At 48.1% G+C, this 17,500-nt stretch overlaps 1 protein-coding gene across 2 annotated transcripts in view; it reads right to left on the bottom strand.

The window, feature by feature from the left end:
- The window catches only part of LOC110526872 (tumor protein p53-inducible protein 11), a 109,945-nt gene that overhangs the window by 6,301 nt on the left and 86,144 nt on the right, over positions 1–17,500 (bottom strand). The gene's annotated exons all lie outside the window — the stretch shown is intronic.

Below are 17,500 nucleotides of genomic sequence, written 5' to 3'. Positions count from 1 at the left end.
GCCCCCCCCCCCCCCTCTCATCAATCTACACACAATAACCCATAATGACATCACAATACCCCATAATGACATCACAATACCCCATAATGACCAAGTAAACACAGGTTTTTAGAAATTGTTGCTAATTAATAATATATATATTTTTTAAACTGACATTTACATCAGTATTCAGACCTTTTACTCAGTACTTTGTTGAAGCACCTTTGGCAGCGATTACAGCCTTGAGGCTGGGGTATGAATTTACAAGCTTGGCACACCTGTATTTGGGAGGTTTCTCCCATTCATCTCTGCAGATCCTCTCAACCTCTGTCAGGTTGGATGTGGAGCGTCTCTCCAGAGATGTTTGATCCGGTTCAAGTGCGGGCTCTGGCTGGGCCAGTCAAGGACATTCAGAGACTTGTCCTGAAGCCACTCCTGCGTTGTCTTGGCTGTGTGCTTAGGATCTTTGTCCTGTTGGGTGGTGAACCTTCACCCCCAGTCTGAGGTCCTGAGCGCTCTGGAGCAAGGATCTCTCTGTACTTTGCCCCGTCCATCCTTGCCTCAATCCTAACTAGTCTTCCAGTCCCTGCCGCTGAAAATCATCCCTACAGTATGATGCTGCCACCATCATGCTTCACCGTAGGGATGGTGCCAGGTTTCCTCCAGAAGTGACGCTTGGCATTTAGGCCAAAGAGTTCAATCTTGGTTTCATCAGACCAGAGAATCTTGTCTTTAGGTGCCTTTTGGCAAACTCCAAGCGGGCTGTCATGTGCCTTTTACTGAGGAGTGGATTCCGTCTGGCCACCCAACCATAAAGGCCTGATTGGTGGAGTACTGCAGAGATGGTTGTCCTTCTGGAAGATTCTCCCATCTCCACAGAGGAACTCTGGAGCTCTGTCAGAGTGACCATCGGGTTCTTTGTCACCTCCCTGACCAAGGCCCTTCACCGATTGCTCAGTTTGTCAGGGCGGTCAGCTCTAGGAAGAGTTTTGGTGGTTCCAAACTTCTTCCATTTAAGAATGATGGAGGCCAGCTGTGTTCTTGGGGACCTTAAATGCTATAGAAATGTTTTGGTACCCTTCCCCCAGATCTGTGCCTCGACACAATTCTTATCTCTGAGCTCTACGGACAATTCCTTCGACTTCATGGCTTGGTTTTTGCTCTGACATGCACTGTCAACTGTGGGACCTTACATAGACAGGTGTGAGGGCCTTTCCAAATCATATCCAATCAATTGAATTTACCACAGTTGGACTCCAATCAAATTGTAGAAACATCTCAAGGATGATCAACCAGATGCACCTGAGCTCAATTTCGAGTCTCATAGCAAAGAGTCTGAATACTAATGTGAAGAAGGTATTTCAGTTTTATTTGTTATAAAATACGCAATTTTTTTCAAAAAACCTGTTTACGCTTTGTCATTATGGGGTATTGTTTATTATTTTACCTTTATTTAACTAGGCAAGTCAGTTAAGAACAATTTCTTATTTTCAATGACGGCCTAGGAACAGTGGGTTAACTGCCTTGTTCAGGGGCAGAACGACAGATTTGTACCTTGTCATTTTGGTGATTCGATCTTGCAACCTTCCGGTTACTAGGCCAAAGCTCTAACCACTAGGCTACCCTGCCGCCCCTCCACTCTAACCACTAGGCTACCCTGCCGCCCCTCCACTCTAACCATTAGTCTACCCTGCCACCCCTCCACTCTAACCATTAGTCTACCCTGCCGCCCCTCCACTCTAACCACTAGGCTACCCTGCCGCCCCTCCACTCTAACCATTAGTCTACCCTGTCACCCCTCCACTCTAACCATTAGTCTACCCTGCCGCCCCTCCACTCTAACCACTAGGCTACCCTGCCGCCCCTCCACTCTAACCATTAGTCTACCCTGCCACCCCTCCACTCTAACCATTAGTCTACCCTGCCGCCCCTCCACTCTAACCACTAGGCTACCCTGCCGCCCCTCCACTCTAACCATTAGTCTACCCTGTCACCCCTCCACTCTAACCATTAGTCTACCCTGCCGCCCCTCCACTCTAACCACTAGGCTACCCTGCCGCCCCTCCACTCTAACCATTAGTCTACCCTGCCACCCCTCCACTCTAACCATTAGTCTACCCTGCCGCCCCTCCACTCTAACCACTAGGCTACCCTGCCACCCCTCCACTCTAACCACTAGGCTACCCTGCCGCCCCTCCACTCTAACCACTAGGCTACCCTGCCGCCCCTCCACTCTAACCACTAGGCTACCCTGCCGCCCCTCCACTCTAACCACTAGGCTACCCTGCCGCCCCTCCACTCTAACCATTAGTCTACCCTGCCGCCCCTCCACTCTAACCATTAGTCTACCCTGCCGCCCCTCCACTCTAACCATTAGTCTACCCTGCCGCCCCTCCACTCTAACCATTAGTCTACCCTGCCACCCCTCCACTCTAACCATTAGTCTACCCTGCCACCCCTCCACTCTAACCATTAGTCTACCCTGCCGCCCCTCCACTCTAACCATTAGTCTACCCTGCCACCCCTCCACTCTAACCATTAGTCTACCCTGCCGCCCCTCCACTCTAACCACTAGGCTACCCTGCCGCCCCTCCACTCTAACCATTAGTCTACCCTGCCGCCCCTCCACTCTAACCATTAGTCTACCCTGCCACCCCTCCACTCTAACCATTAGTCTACCCTGCCACCCCTCCACTCTAACCACTAGTCTACCCTGCCACCCCTCCACTCTAACCATTAGTCTACCCTGCCGCCCCTCCACTCTAACCACTAGTCTACCCTGCCGCCCCTCCACTCTAACCACTAGTCTACCCTGCCGCCCCTCCACTCTAACCACTAGTCTACCCTGCCGCCCCTCCACTCTAACCACTAGGCTACCCTGCCGCCCCTCCACTCTAACCATTAGTCTACCCTGCCGCCCCTCCACTCTAACCATTAGTCTACCCTGCCGCCCCTCCACTCTAACCATTAGTCTACCCTGCCGCCCCTCCACTCTAACCATTAGTCTACCCTGCCGCCCCTCCACTCTAACCACTAGTCTACCCTGCCGCCCCTCCACTCTAACCATTAGTCTACCCTGCCGCCCCTCCACTCTAACCACTAGTCTACCCTGCCGCCCCTCCACTCTAACCACTAGTCTACCCTGCCGCCCCTCCACTCTAACCACTAGTCTACCCTGCCGCCACCCACTCTAACCACTAGTCTACCCTGCCGCCCCTCCACTCTAACCACTAGTCTACCCTGCCGCCCCTCCACTCTAACCACTAGTCTACCTGCCGCCCCTCCACTCTAACCATTAGTCTACCCTGCCGCCCCTCCACTCTAACCATTAGTCTACCCTGCCGCCCCTCCACTCTAACCACTAGTCTACCCTGCCGCCCCTCCACTCTAACCACTAGTCTACCTGCCACCCCTCCACTCTAACCACTAGTCTACCCTGCCGCCCCTCCACTCTAACCACTAGTCTACCTGCCGCCCCTCCACTCTAACCACTAGTCTACCCTGCCGCCCCTCCACTCTAACCACTAGTCTACCTGCCGCCCCTCCACTCTAACCACTAGTCTACCTGCCACCCCTCCACTCTAACCACTAGTCTACCTGCCACCCCTCCACTCTAACCACTAGTCTACCTGCCGCCCCTCCACTCTAACCACTAGTCTACCTGCCACCCCTCCACTCTAACCACTAGTCTACCTGCCGCCCCTCCACTCTAACCACTAGTCTACCTGCCACCCCTCCACTCTAACCACTAGTCTACCTGCCGCCCCTCCACTCTAACCACTAGTCTACCCTGCCGCCCCTCCACTCTAACCACTAGTCTACCCTGCCGCCCCTCCACTCTAACCACTAGTCTACCTGCCGCCCCTCCACTCTAACCACTAGTCTACCTGCCGCCCCTCCACTCTAACCACTAGTCTACCTGCCACCCCTCCACTCTAACCACTAGTCTACCTGCCGCCCCTCCACTCTAACCACTAGTCTACCTGCCGCCCCTCCACTCTAACAACTAGTCTACCTGCCGCCCCTCCACTCTAACCACTAGTCTACCCTGCCACCCCTCCACTCTAACCACTAGTCTACCCTGCCGCCCCTCCACTCTAACCACTAGTCTACCTGCCACCCCTCCACTCTAACCACTAGTCTACCTGCCGCCCCTCCACTCTAACCACTAGTCTACCCTGCCGCCCCTCCACTCTAACCACTAGTCTACCCTGCCGCCCCTCCACTCTAACCACTAGTCTACCCTGCCGCCCCCTCCACTCTAACCACTAGTCTACCCTGCCGCCCCTCCACTCTAACCACTAGTCTACCCTGCCGCCCCTCCACTCTAACCACTAGTCTACCCTGCCGCCCCTCCACTCTAACCACTAGTCTACCCTGCCGCCCCTCCACTCTAACCACTAGTCTACCCTGCCGCCCCTCCACTCTAACCACTAGTCTACCCTGCCGCCCCTCCACTCTAACCACTAGGCTACCCTGCCGCCCCTCCACTCTAACCACTAGTCTACCCTGCCACCCCTCCACTCTAACCACTAGTCTACCCTGCCGCCCCTCCACTCTAACCACTAGTCTACCCTGCCGCCCCTCCACTCTAACCACTAGTCTACCCTGCCGCCCCTCCACTCTAACCACTAGTCTACCCTGCCGCCCCTCCACTCTAACCACTAGTCTACCCTGCCGCCCCTCCACTCTAACCACTAGTCTACCCTGCCGCCCCTCCACTCTAACCACTAGTCTACCCTGCCGCCCCTCCACTCTAACCATTAGTCTACCCTGCCGCCCCTCCACTCTAACCACTAGTCTACCCTGCCGCCCCTCCACTCTAACCACTAGTCTACCCTGCCGCCCCTCCACTCTAACCACTAGTCTACCCTGCCGCCCCTCCACTCTAACCACTAGTCTACCCTGCCGCCCCTCCACTCTAACCACTAGTCTACCCTGCCGCCCCTCCACTCTAACCACTAGTCTACCCTGCCGCCCCTCCACTCTAACCACTAGTCTACCCTGCCGCCCCTCCACTCTAACCACTAGTCTACCCTGCCGCCCCTCCACTCTAACCACTAGTCTACCCTGCCGCCCCTCCACTCTAACCACTAGTCTACCCTGCCACCCCTCCACTCTAACCACTAGTCTACCCTGCCGCCCCTCCACTCTAACCACTAGTCTACCCTGCCACCCCTCCACTCTAACCACTAGTCTACCCTGCCTCCCCTCCACTCTAACCACTAGTCTACCCTGCCGCCCCTCCACTCTAACCACTAGTCTACCCTGCCGCCCCTCCACTCTAACCACTAGTCTACCCTGCCGCCCCTCCACTCTAACCACTAGTCTACCCTGCCGCCCCTCCACTCTAACCACTAGTCTACCCTGCCGCCCCTCCACTCTAACCACTAGTCTACCCTGCCGCCCCTCCACTCTAACCACTAGTCTACCCTGCCGCCCCTCCACCCCTCCACTCTAACCACTAGTCTACCCTGCCGCCCCTCCACTCTAACCACTAGTCTACCCTGCCGCCCCTCCACTCTAACCACTAGTCTACCTGCCGCCCCTCCACTCTAACCACTAGTCTACCCTGCCGCCCCTCCACTCTAACCACTAGTCTACCCTGCCGCCCCTCCACTCTAACCACTAGTCTACCCTGCCGCCCCTCCACTCTAACCACTAGTCTACCCTGCCGCCCCTCCACTCTAACCACTAGTCTACCCTGCCGCCCCTCCACTCTAACCACTAGTCTACCCTGCCGCCCCTCCACTCTAACCACTAGTCTACCCTGCCGCCCCTCCACTCTAACCACTAGTCTACCCTGCCGCCCCTCCACTCTAACCACTAGTCTACCCTGCCGCCCCTCCACCCCTCCACTCTAACCACTAGTCTACCCTGCCGCCCCTCCACTCTAACCACTAGTCTACCCTGCCGCCCCTCCACTCTAACCACTAGTCTACCTGCCGCCCCTCCACTCTAACCACTAGTCTACCCTGCCGCCCCTCCACTCTAACCACTAGTCTACCCTGCCGCCCCTCCACTCTAACCACTAGTCTACCCTGCCTCCCCTCCACTCTAACCACTAGTCTACCCTGCCGCCCCTCCACTCTAACCACTAGTCTACCCTGCCGCCCCTCCACCCCTCCACTCTAACCACTAGTCTACCCTGCCTCCCCTCCACTCTAACCACTAGTCTACCCTGCCGCCCCCTCCACTCTAACCACTAGTCTACCCTGCCGCCCCTCCACTCTAACCACTAGTCTACCCTGCCGGCCCTCCACTCTAACCACTAGTCTACCCTGCCGCCCCTCCACTCTAACCACTAGTCTACCCTGCCGCCCCTCCACTCTAACCACTAGTCTACCCTGCCACCCCTCCACTCTAACCACTAGTCTACCCTGCCGCCCCTCCACTCTAACCACTAGTCTACCCTGCCACCCCTCCACTCTAACCACTAGTCTACCCTGCCTCCCCTCCACTCTAACCACTAGTCTACCCTGCCGCCCCTCCACTCTAACCACTAGTCTACCCTGCCGCCCCTCCACTCTAACCACTAGTCTACCCTGCCGCCCCTCCACTCTAACCACTAGTCTACCCTGCCGCCCCTCCACTCTAACCACTAGTCTACCCTGCCGCCCCTCCACTCTAACCACTAGTCTACCCTGCCGCCCCTCCACTCTAACCACTAGTCTACCCTGCCGCCCCTCCACTCTAACCACTAGTCTACCCTGCCACCCCTCCACCCCTCCACTCTAACCACTAGTCTACCCTGCCGCCCCTCCACTCTAACCACTAGTCTACCCTGCCGCCCCTCCACTCTAACCACTAGTCTACCTGCCGCCCCTCCACTCTAACCACTAGTCTACCCTGCCGCCCCTCCACTCTAACCACTAGTCTACCCTGCCGCCCCTCCACTCTAACCACTAGTCTACCCTGCCTCCCCTCCACTCTAACCACTAGTCTACCCTGCCGCCCCTCCACTCTAACCACTAGTCTACCCTGCCGCCCCTCCACTCTAACCACTAGTCTACCCTGCCGCCCCTCCACTCTAACCACTAGTCTACCCTGCCGCCCCTCCACTCTAACCACTAGTCTACCCTGCCGCCCCTCCACTCTAACCACTAGTCTACCCTGCCGCCCCTCCACTCTAACCACTAGTCTACCCTGCCGCCCCTCCACTCTAACCACTAGTCTACCCTGCCGCCCCTCCACTCTAACCACTAGTCTACCCTGCCGCCCCTCCACTCTAACCACTAGTCTACCCTGCCGCCCCTCCACCCCTCCACTCTAACCACTAGTCTACCCTGCCGCCCCTCCACTCTAACCATTAGTCTACCCTGCCGCCCCTCCACTCTAACCACTAGTCTACCTGCCGCCCCTCCACTCTAACCACTAGTCTACCCTGCCGCCCCTCCACTCTAACCACTAGTCTACCCTGCCGCCCCTCCACTCTAACCACTAGGCTACCCTGCCGCCCCTCCACTCTAACCACTAGTCTACCCTGCCGCCCCTCCACTCTAACCACTAGTCTACCCTGCCACCCCTCCACTCTAACCATTAGTCTACCCTGCCACCCCTCCACTCTAACCATTAGTCTACCCTGCCACCCCTCCACTCTAACCATTAGTCTACCCTGCCGCCCCTCCACTCTAACCACTAGTCTACCCTGCCACCCCTCCACTCTAACCATTAGTCTACCCTGCCGCCCCATTGTGTTTAGATTGGTAAGGATTTCTTTTTTTTATGAATCCATTTTAGAATAAGGCAAAATGTAGAAAAAGTCAAGGGGTCTGAACACCTTCTGAAGGCACTGTATATGTGATCATCTGGACCACTAGATGGAACTTCACTCTCAGTCAATTCAATTCATTTCAATGGGCTTTACTGTCATGGGAAACACATGTTTACATTGTCAAAGCAAGTGAAATAGATAAAAAAAAACAATCAAAAATGAACAATAAACATTACACTCACAAACGTTCCAAAATCATTTCAAAATGTCATATTATAATGTCTATATACAGTGTTGTAACAATGTGCAAATAGTTAAAGTACAAAAGGGGAAAATAAATCAACATAAATATGGGTTGTATTTACAATGGTGTTTGTTCTTCACTGGTTTGACCTTTTCTCGTGGCAACACCCTCATCCTGCAGTTCACTTCATATCAAGCATCTCAGAGCAGGAGTACTGATCTAGAATCAGATCCCTCGTTGTCTCTGTGATCTTACTCATAACACTCTAAAAAAGGTTAAACTGATCCCAGATCAGCAGTCCTACTTTGATACAGTACATACTGGTCCCCTCGTCCATGTAATGTTATTCACTACAATCTAAAAGGTTAAACTGATCCCAGATCAGCAGTTCTACTTTGATACAGTACATACTGGTCCCCTCGTCCATGTAATGTTATTCACTACAATCTAAAAGGTTAAACTGATCCCAGATCAGCAGTCCTACTTTGATACAGTACACATACGGCCCCAGACTTCCCTTCAGTCGACACCGCATGACTGAACAGAGATTGACGTTCCACTGATGTGTGAATGTCTCTTATTGAAGTATTAGAGGAGACGGGAGGAGATAACATGGACTCTCAGTCCCTCCCTAAATACACACTACTGTTACTGAGGGAGGAGATAACATGGACTCTCAGTCCCTCCCTAAATACACACTACTGTTACTGAGGGAGGAGATAACATGGACTCTCAGTCCCTCCCTAAATACACACTACTGTTACTGAGGGAGGAGATAACATGGACTCTCAGTCCCTCCCTAAATACACACTACTGTTACTGAGGGAGGAGATAACATGGACTCTCAGTCCCTCCCTAAATACACACTACTATTACTGATCATAGACACTACTATTACTGATCATAGACACTACTGTTACTGATCATACACACTACTATTACTGATCATAGACACTACTATTACTGATCATAGACACTACTATTACTGATCATAGACACTACTGTTACTGATCATACACACTACTATTACTGATCATAGACACTACTATTACTGATCATAGACACTACTATTACTGATCATAGACACTACTGTTACTGATCATAGACACTACTATTACTGATCATAGACACTACTGTTACTGATCATAGACACTACTATTACTGATCATAGACACTACTATTACTGATCATAGATACTACTATTACTGATCAGACACTACTGTTACTGATCATTGACACTACTGTTACTGATCATAGACACTACTATTACTGATCATAGACACTACTATTACTGATCATAGACACTACTGTTACTGATCATAGACACTACTATTACTGATCATAGACACTACTGTTACTGATCATAGACACTACTATTACTGATCATAGACACTACTATTACTGATCATAGATACTACTATTACTGATCAGACACTACTGTTACTGATCATAGACACTACTGTTACTGATCATAGACACTACTATTACTGATCATAGACACTACTATTACTGATCATAGACACTACTGTTACTGATCATAGACACTACTATTACTGATCATAGACACTACTGTTACTGATCATAGACACTACTATTACTGATCATAGACACTACTGTTACTGATCATAGACACTACTGTTACTGATCATAGACACTACTATTACTGATCATAGACACTACTATTACTGATCATAGACACTACTATTACTGATCCTAGACACTACTGTTACTGATCATAGACACTACTATTACTGATCATAGACACTACTGTTACTGATCATAGACACTACTGTTACTGATCATAGACACTACTATTACTGATCATAGACACTACTATTACTGATCAGACACTACTGTTACTGATCCTAGACACTACTGTTACTGATCATAGACACTACTATTACTGATCATAGACACTACTGTTACTGATCATAGACACTACTGTTACTGATCATAGACACTACTATTACTGATCATAGACAATCCTGTTACTGATCATAGACACTACTATTACTGATCATAGACAATCCTGTTACTTATCATAGACAATCCTGTTACTGATCATAGACACTACTATTACTGATCATAGACAATCCTGTTACTGATCATAGACACTACTATTACTGATCATAGACAATCCTGTTTGTTATCATAGACAATCATGTTACTGATCATAGACACTACTATTACTGATCATAGACACTACTGTTACTGATCATAGACACTACTGTTACTGAACATAGATACTACTATTACTGATCATAGACACTACTATTACTGATCATAGACACTACTATTACTGATCATAGACACTACTGTTACTGATCAGACACTACTGTTACTGATCATAGACACTACTATTACTGATCATAGACACTACTATTACTGATCATAGACACTACTGTTACTGATCATAGACACTACTATTACTGATCATAGACACTACTGTTACTGATCATAGACACTACTATTACTGATCATAGACACTACTATTACTGATCATAGACACTACTATTACTGATCATAGACACTACTATTACTGATCATAGACACTACTATTACTGATCATAGACACTACTGTTACTGATCATAGACACTACTATTACTGATCATAGACACTACTATTACTGATCATAGACACTACTATTACTGATCATAGACACTACTATTACTGTAACCAACTGATCATAGACAATCCTGTTACTGATCCTAGACACTACTGTTACTGATCATAGCCACTACTATTACTGATCATAGACACTACTGTTACTGATCATAGACACTACTATTACTGATTATAGACACTACTATTACTGATCATAGATACTACTATTACTGATCAGACACTACTGTTACTGATCATAGACACTACTGTTACTGATCATAGACACTACTATTACTGATCATAGACACTACTATTACTGATCACAGACACTACTGTTACTGATCATAGACACTACTATTACTGATCATAGACACTACTGTTACTGATCATAGACACTACTATTACTGATCATAGACACTACTGTTACTGATCATAGACACTACTGTTACTGATCATAGACACTACTATTACTGATCATAGACACTACTATTACTGATCATAGACACTACTATTACTGATCCTAGACACTACTGTTACTGATCATAGACACTACTATTACTGATCATAGACACTACTGTTACTGATCATAGACACTACTGTTACTGATCATAGACACTACTATTACTGATCATAGACACTACTATTACTGATCAGACACTACTGTTACTGATCCTAGACACTACTGTTACTGATCATAGACACTACTATTACTGATCATAGACACTACTGTTACTGATCATAGACACTACTGTTACTGATCATATACACTACTATTACTGATCATAGACAATCCTGTTACTGATCATAGACACTACTATTACTGATCATAGACAATCCTGTTACTTATCATAGACAATCCTGTTACTGATCATAGACACTACTATTACTGATCATAGACAATCCTGTTACTGATCATAGACACTACTATTACTGATCATAGACAATCCTGTTACTTATCATAGACACTACTGTTACTGATCATAGACACTACTATTACTGATCATAGACACTACTGTTACTGATCATAGACACTACTGTTACTGAACATAGATACTACTATTACTGATCATAGACACTACTATTACTGATCATAGACACTACTATTACTGATCATAGACACTACTGTTACTGATCAGACACTACTGTTACTGATCATAGACACTACTATTACTGATCATAGACACTACTATTACTGATCATAGACACTACTGTTACTGATCATAGACACTACTATTACTGATCATAGACACTACTGTTACTGATCATAGACACTACTATTACTGATCATAGACACTACTATTACTGATCATAGACACTACTATTACTGATCATAGACACTACTATTACTGATCATAGACACTACTATTACTGATCATAGACACTACTGTTACTGATCATAGACACTACTATTACTGATCATAGACACTACTATTACTGATCATAGACACTACTATTACTGATCATAGACACTACTATTACTGTAACCAACTGATCATAGACAATCCTGTTACTGATCCTAGACACTACTGTTACTGATCATAGCCACTACTATTACTGATCATAGACACTACTGTTACTGATCATAGACACTACTGTTCAGTAACAGTATTGCCACATCCAAGATGGCGTAGCAGTAGGACGTGTCGTGTTGTCGTGTCCCTTGTATATATCGTTTGTTTTCGTTTCGTTTTCGGTTTTTTTCTTCACATATCTTTAAAACTTTTTGCTGAACCTCAACTTCTTCTAAATACTCTCCTGCAACCCGCCTCACCCAACGTAGCTTTTTTCCTAAAGTATTTATATTTACTTCGGATCTGGAACCCCTCAACTGAAGCTAGCCAACTAGCCAACTAACTACCAGCTTCAGCAAAACATTGCTAGCGGTCTTCAGCTAACCGGTCATCAGCTAACCTTTAGCTCGGAAAGCTCTCGCCAGTTCGAACAACGCGACTCTAACCAGAGCATAACGGACCTATCTATTATTTTATTTTTATTTTTCACCCCCGGATTCCCATCGCAAACGGAACATTTTGAGCTCCTGGGCTACAATATCCAGACCCACGACCGGGCCATTGATGTCACCGCATGAGGAGGAATAAACAGACTCCCCCCATCGCGACGTCCCCAAAGGCTAACTCTCTAGCCCTTGCTATCGCCTTGCTTGCAAATTCGGCCTGCTAACTGCTAGCTTGTTTAGCCCGGTCCGCTAACTGCTACCGTGTTTAGCACCGTCTACTAACTGTTAGCTTGTTAGCACAGGCCTGCTAACCATCTGAATCGCCGCGTCCCAAACACTCACTGAACCCATATTTACTTTCTATCCCTTTTCGATTTTTAATTTGTTTATACCTTCCGGTAACCTGCCTCACCCAATGTGATACGGAACCGCTATTATCTTTAAATTTTTAGAACTCACTCAAGAACCTTCAGAAGCTAACCAGCTAACTGGCTACAAGCTATTTAGTCATTGTTAGTTTTCTAACCTGGATAACACTCGCCAGTCCAGCTTCCCTGCCCCATCCACCGCTGCCCCTTGGACACTGATCACTTGGCTACATAGCTGATGCATGCTGGACTGTCCATTAATTCACGGTAATCCATTCTGCTTGTTTATGTTTTATCTGTCGGCCCCAGCCGCACTTAGGCTCTGTGTGTAGTTAATCCGACCCTCTCTGCCTAATCTATCGCCATTCTACCTGCTGTTGTTGTGCTAGCTGATTAGCTGTTGTTGTCTCACCTACTGTTTTAGCTAGCTCTCCCAATTCAACACCTGTGATTACTGTATGCCTTGCTGTATGTCTCTCTCAAATGTCAATATGCCTTGTATACTGTTGTGCAGGTTAGTTATCATTGTTTTAGTTTACAATGGAGCCCCTAATTCCACTCTTTATACCCCTGATACCTCCTTTGTCCCACCCCCCACACATGCGGTGACCTCACCCATTACAACCAGCATGTCCAGAGATACAACCTCTCTCATCATCACCCAGTGCCTGGGCTTACCTCCGCTGTACCCGCACCCCACCATACCCCTGTTTGCGCATTATGCCCTGAATATATTCTACCATGCCCAGAAACCTGCTCCTCTTATTCTCTGTCCCCAACGCCCTAGGCGACCAGTTTTGATAGCCTTCAGCCGCACCCTCATACTACTCCTTCTCTGTTCCGCGGGTGATGTGGAGGTAAACCCAGGCCCTGCATGTCCCCAGGCACCCTCATTTGTTGACTTCTGTGATCGAAAAAGCCTTGGTTTCATGCATGTCAACATCAGAAGCCTCCTCCCTAAGTGTGTCTTACTCACTGCTCTAGCACACTCTGCTAACCCTGATGTCCTTGCCGTGTCTGAATCCTGGCTCAGGAAGGCCACCAAAAATTCTGAGATTTCCATACCCAACTATAACATCTTCCGTCAAGATAGAACTGCCAAAGGGGGAGGAGTTGCAGTCTACTGCAGAGATAGCCTGCAAAGTAATGTCATACTCTCCAGGTCCATACCCAAACAGTTCGAACTACTAATTTTGAAAATTACTCTCTCCAGAAATAAGTCTCTCACTGTTGCCGCCTGCTACCGACCCCCCTCAGCTCCCAGCTGTGCCCTGGACACCATTTGTGAATTGATCGCCCCCCATCTAGCTTCAGAGTTTGTTCTGTTAGGTGACCTAAACTGGGATATGCTTAACACCCCGGCAGTCCTACAATCTAAGCTAGATGCCCTCAATCTCACTCAAATCATCAAGGAACCCACCAGGTACAACCCTAACTCTGTAAACAAGGGCACCCTCATTGACGTCATCCTGACCAACTGGCCCTCCAAATACACCTCCGCTGTCTACAACCAGGATCTCAGCGATCACTGCCTCATTGCCTGTATCCGCTACGGAGCCGCAGTCAAACGACCACCCCTCATCACTGTCAAACGCTCCCTAAAACACTTCTGTGAGCAGGCCTTTCTAATCGACCTGGCCCGGGTATCCTGGAAGGACATTGACCTCATCCCGTCAGTTGAGGATGCCTGGTCTTTCTTTAAAAGTAACTTCCTCACCATCTTAGATAAGCATGCTCCGTTCAAAAAATGCAGAACTAAGAACAGATATAGCCCCTGGTTCACTCCAGACCTGACTGCCCTCGACCAGCACAAAAACATCCTGTGGCGGACTGCGCTAACATCGAATAGTCCCCGCGATATGCAACTGTTCAGGGAAGTCAGGAACCAATACACACAGTCAGTCAGGAAAGCTAAAGCCAACTTCTTCAGGCAGAAGTTTGCATCCTGTAGCTCCAACTCCAAAAAGTTCTGGGACACTGTGAAGTCCATGGAGAACAAGAGCACCTCCTCCCAGCTGCCCACTGCACTGAGACTAGGTAACATGGTCACCACCGATAAATCCATGATTATCGAAAACTTCAACAAGCATTTCTCAACGGCTGGCCATGCCTTCCGCCTGGCTACTCCAACCTCGGACAACAGCTCCCCCCCCCCCGCAGCTACTCGCCCAAGCCTCTCCAGGTTCTCCTTTACCCAAATCCAGATAGCAGATGTCCTGAAAGAGCTGCAAAACCTGGACCCGTACAAATCAGCTGGGCTGGACAATCTGGACCCTCTATTCCTGAAACTATCCGCCGCCATTGTCGCAACCCCTATTACCAGCCTGTTCAACCTCTCTTTCATATCGTCTGAGATCCCCAAGGATTGGAAAGCTGCCGCAGTCATCCCCCTCTTCAAAGGGGGCGACACCCTGGACCCAAACTGTTACAGACCTATATCCATCCTGCCCTGCCTATCTAAGGTCTTCGAAAGCCAAGTCAACAAACAGGTCACTGACCATCTTGAATCCCACCGTACCTTCTCCGCTGTGCAATCTGGTTTCCGAGCCGGTCACGGGTGTACCTCAGCCACGCTCAAGGTACTAAACGATATCATAACCGCCATCGATAAAAGACAGTACTGTGCAGCGGTCTTCATAGACCTTGCCAAGGCTTTCGACTCTGTCAATCACCGTATTCTTATCGGCAGACTCAGTAGCCTCGGTTTTTCGGATGACTGCCTTGCCTGGTTCACCAATTACTTTGCAGACAGAGTTCAGTGTGTCAAATCGGAGGGCATGCTGTCCGGTCCTCTGGCAGTCTCTATGGGGGTGCCACAGGGTTCAATTCTCGGGCCGACTCTTTTCTCTGTATATATCAATGATGTTTCTCATGCTGCGGGCGATTCCCTGATCCACCTCTACGCAGACGACACCATTCTATATACTTCCGGCCCGTCCTTGGACACTGTGCTATCTAACCTCCAAACGAGCTTCAATGCCATACAGCACTCCTTCCGTGGCCTCCAACTGCTCTTAAACGCTAGTAAAACCAAATGCATGCTTTTCAACCGTTCGCTGCCTGCACCCGCACGCCTGACCAGCATCACCACCCTGGATGGTTCCGACCTTGAATATGTGGACATCTATAAGTACCTAGGTGTCTGGCTAGACTCTAAACTCTCCTTCCAGACCCATATCAAACATCTCCAATCGAAAATCAAATCAAGAGTCGGCTTTCTATTCCGCAACAAAGCCTCCTTCACTCACGCCGCCAAACTTACCCTAGTAAAACTGACTATCCTACCGATCCTCGACTTCGGCGACGTCATCTACAAAATTGCTTCCAACACTCTACTCAGCAAACTGGATGCAGTTTATCACAGTGCCATCCGTTTTGTCACTAAAGCACCTTATACCACCCACCACTGCGACTTGTATGCTCTAGTCGGCTGGCCCTCGCTACATATTCGTCGCCAGACCCACTGGCTCCAGGTCATCTACAAGTCCATGCTAGGTAAAGCTCCGCCTTATCTCAGTTCACTGGTTACGATGGCAACACCCATCCGTAGCACGCGCTCCAGCAGGTGTATCTCACTGATCATCCCTAAAGCCAACACCTCATTTGGCCGCCTTTCGTTCCAGTTCTCTGCTGCCTGTGACTGGAACGAATTGCAAAAATCGCTGAAGTTGGAGACTTTTATCTCCCTCACCAACTTCAAACATCTGCTATCTGAGCAGCTAACCGATCGCTGCAGCTGTACATAGTCTATTGGTAAATAGCCCACCCATTTTCATCCCCATACTGTTTTTATTTATTTATTTTTATTTTTCTGCTCTTTTGCACACCAATATCTCTACCTGTACATAACCATCTGATCATTTATCACTCCAGTGTTAATCTGCATAATTGTAATTATTTGCCTACCTTCTCATGCCTTTTGCACACAATGTATATATAGACTCCCCTTTTTTCTACTGTGTTATTGACTTGCTAATTGTTTACTCCATGTGTAACTCTGTGTTGTCTGTTCACACTGCTATGCCTTATCTTGGCCAGGTCGCAGTTGCAAATGAGAACTTGTTCTCAACTAGCCTACCTGGTTAAATAAAGGTGAAATAAAAAAATAAATAAAAAAAACTGTTACTGATCATAGACACTACTGTTACTGATCATACACACTACTATTACTGATCATAGACACTACTATTACTGATTATAGACACTACTATTAACGATCATACACACTACTATTACTGATCATAGACACTACTATTACTGATCATAGACACTACTATTACTGATCATACACACTACTGTTACTGATCATACACACTACTATTACTGATCATAGACACTACTATTACTGATCCTAGACACTACTGTTACTGATCATAGACACTACTATTACTGAACATAGACACTACTATTACTGATCATAGACACTACTGTTACTGATCATAGACACTACTGTTACTGATCATAGACACTACTATTACTGATCATAGACACTACTGTTACTGATCATAGACACTACTATTACTGATCATAGACACTACTATTACTGTAACCAACTGATCATAGACACTACTATTACTGATCATAGACACTACTATTACTGATCATAGACACTACTATTACTGATCATAGACAC

Source organism: Oncorhynchus mykiss, chromosome 26 (assembly GCF_057628025.1).
Source record: "Oncorhynchus mykiss isolate SJ-2025 chromosome 26, ASM5762802v1, whole genome shotgun sequence".
Taxonomy (NCBI): domain Eukaryota; kingdom Metazoa; phylum Chordata; class Actinopteri; order Salmoniformes; family Salmonidae; genus Oncorhynchus; species Oncorhynchus mykiss.
Note: the sequence above shows the minus strand (reverse complement) of the source record. Positions and strands in the feature narration are given on the sequence as shown.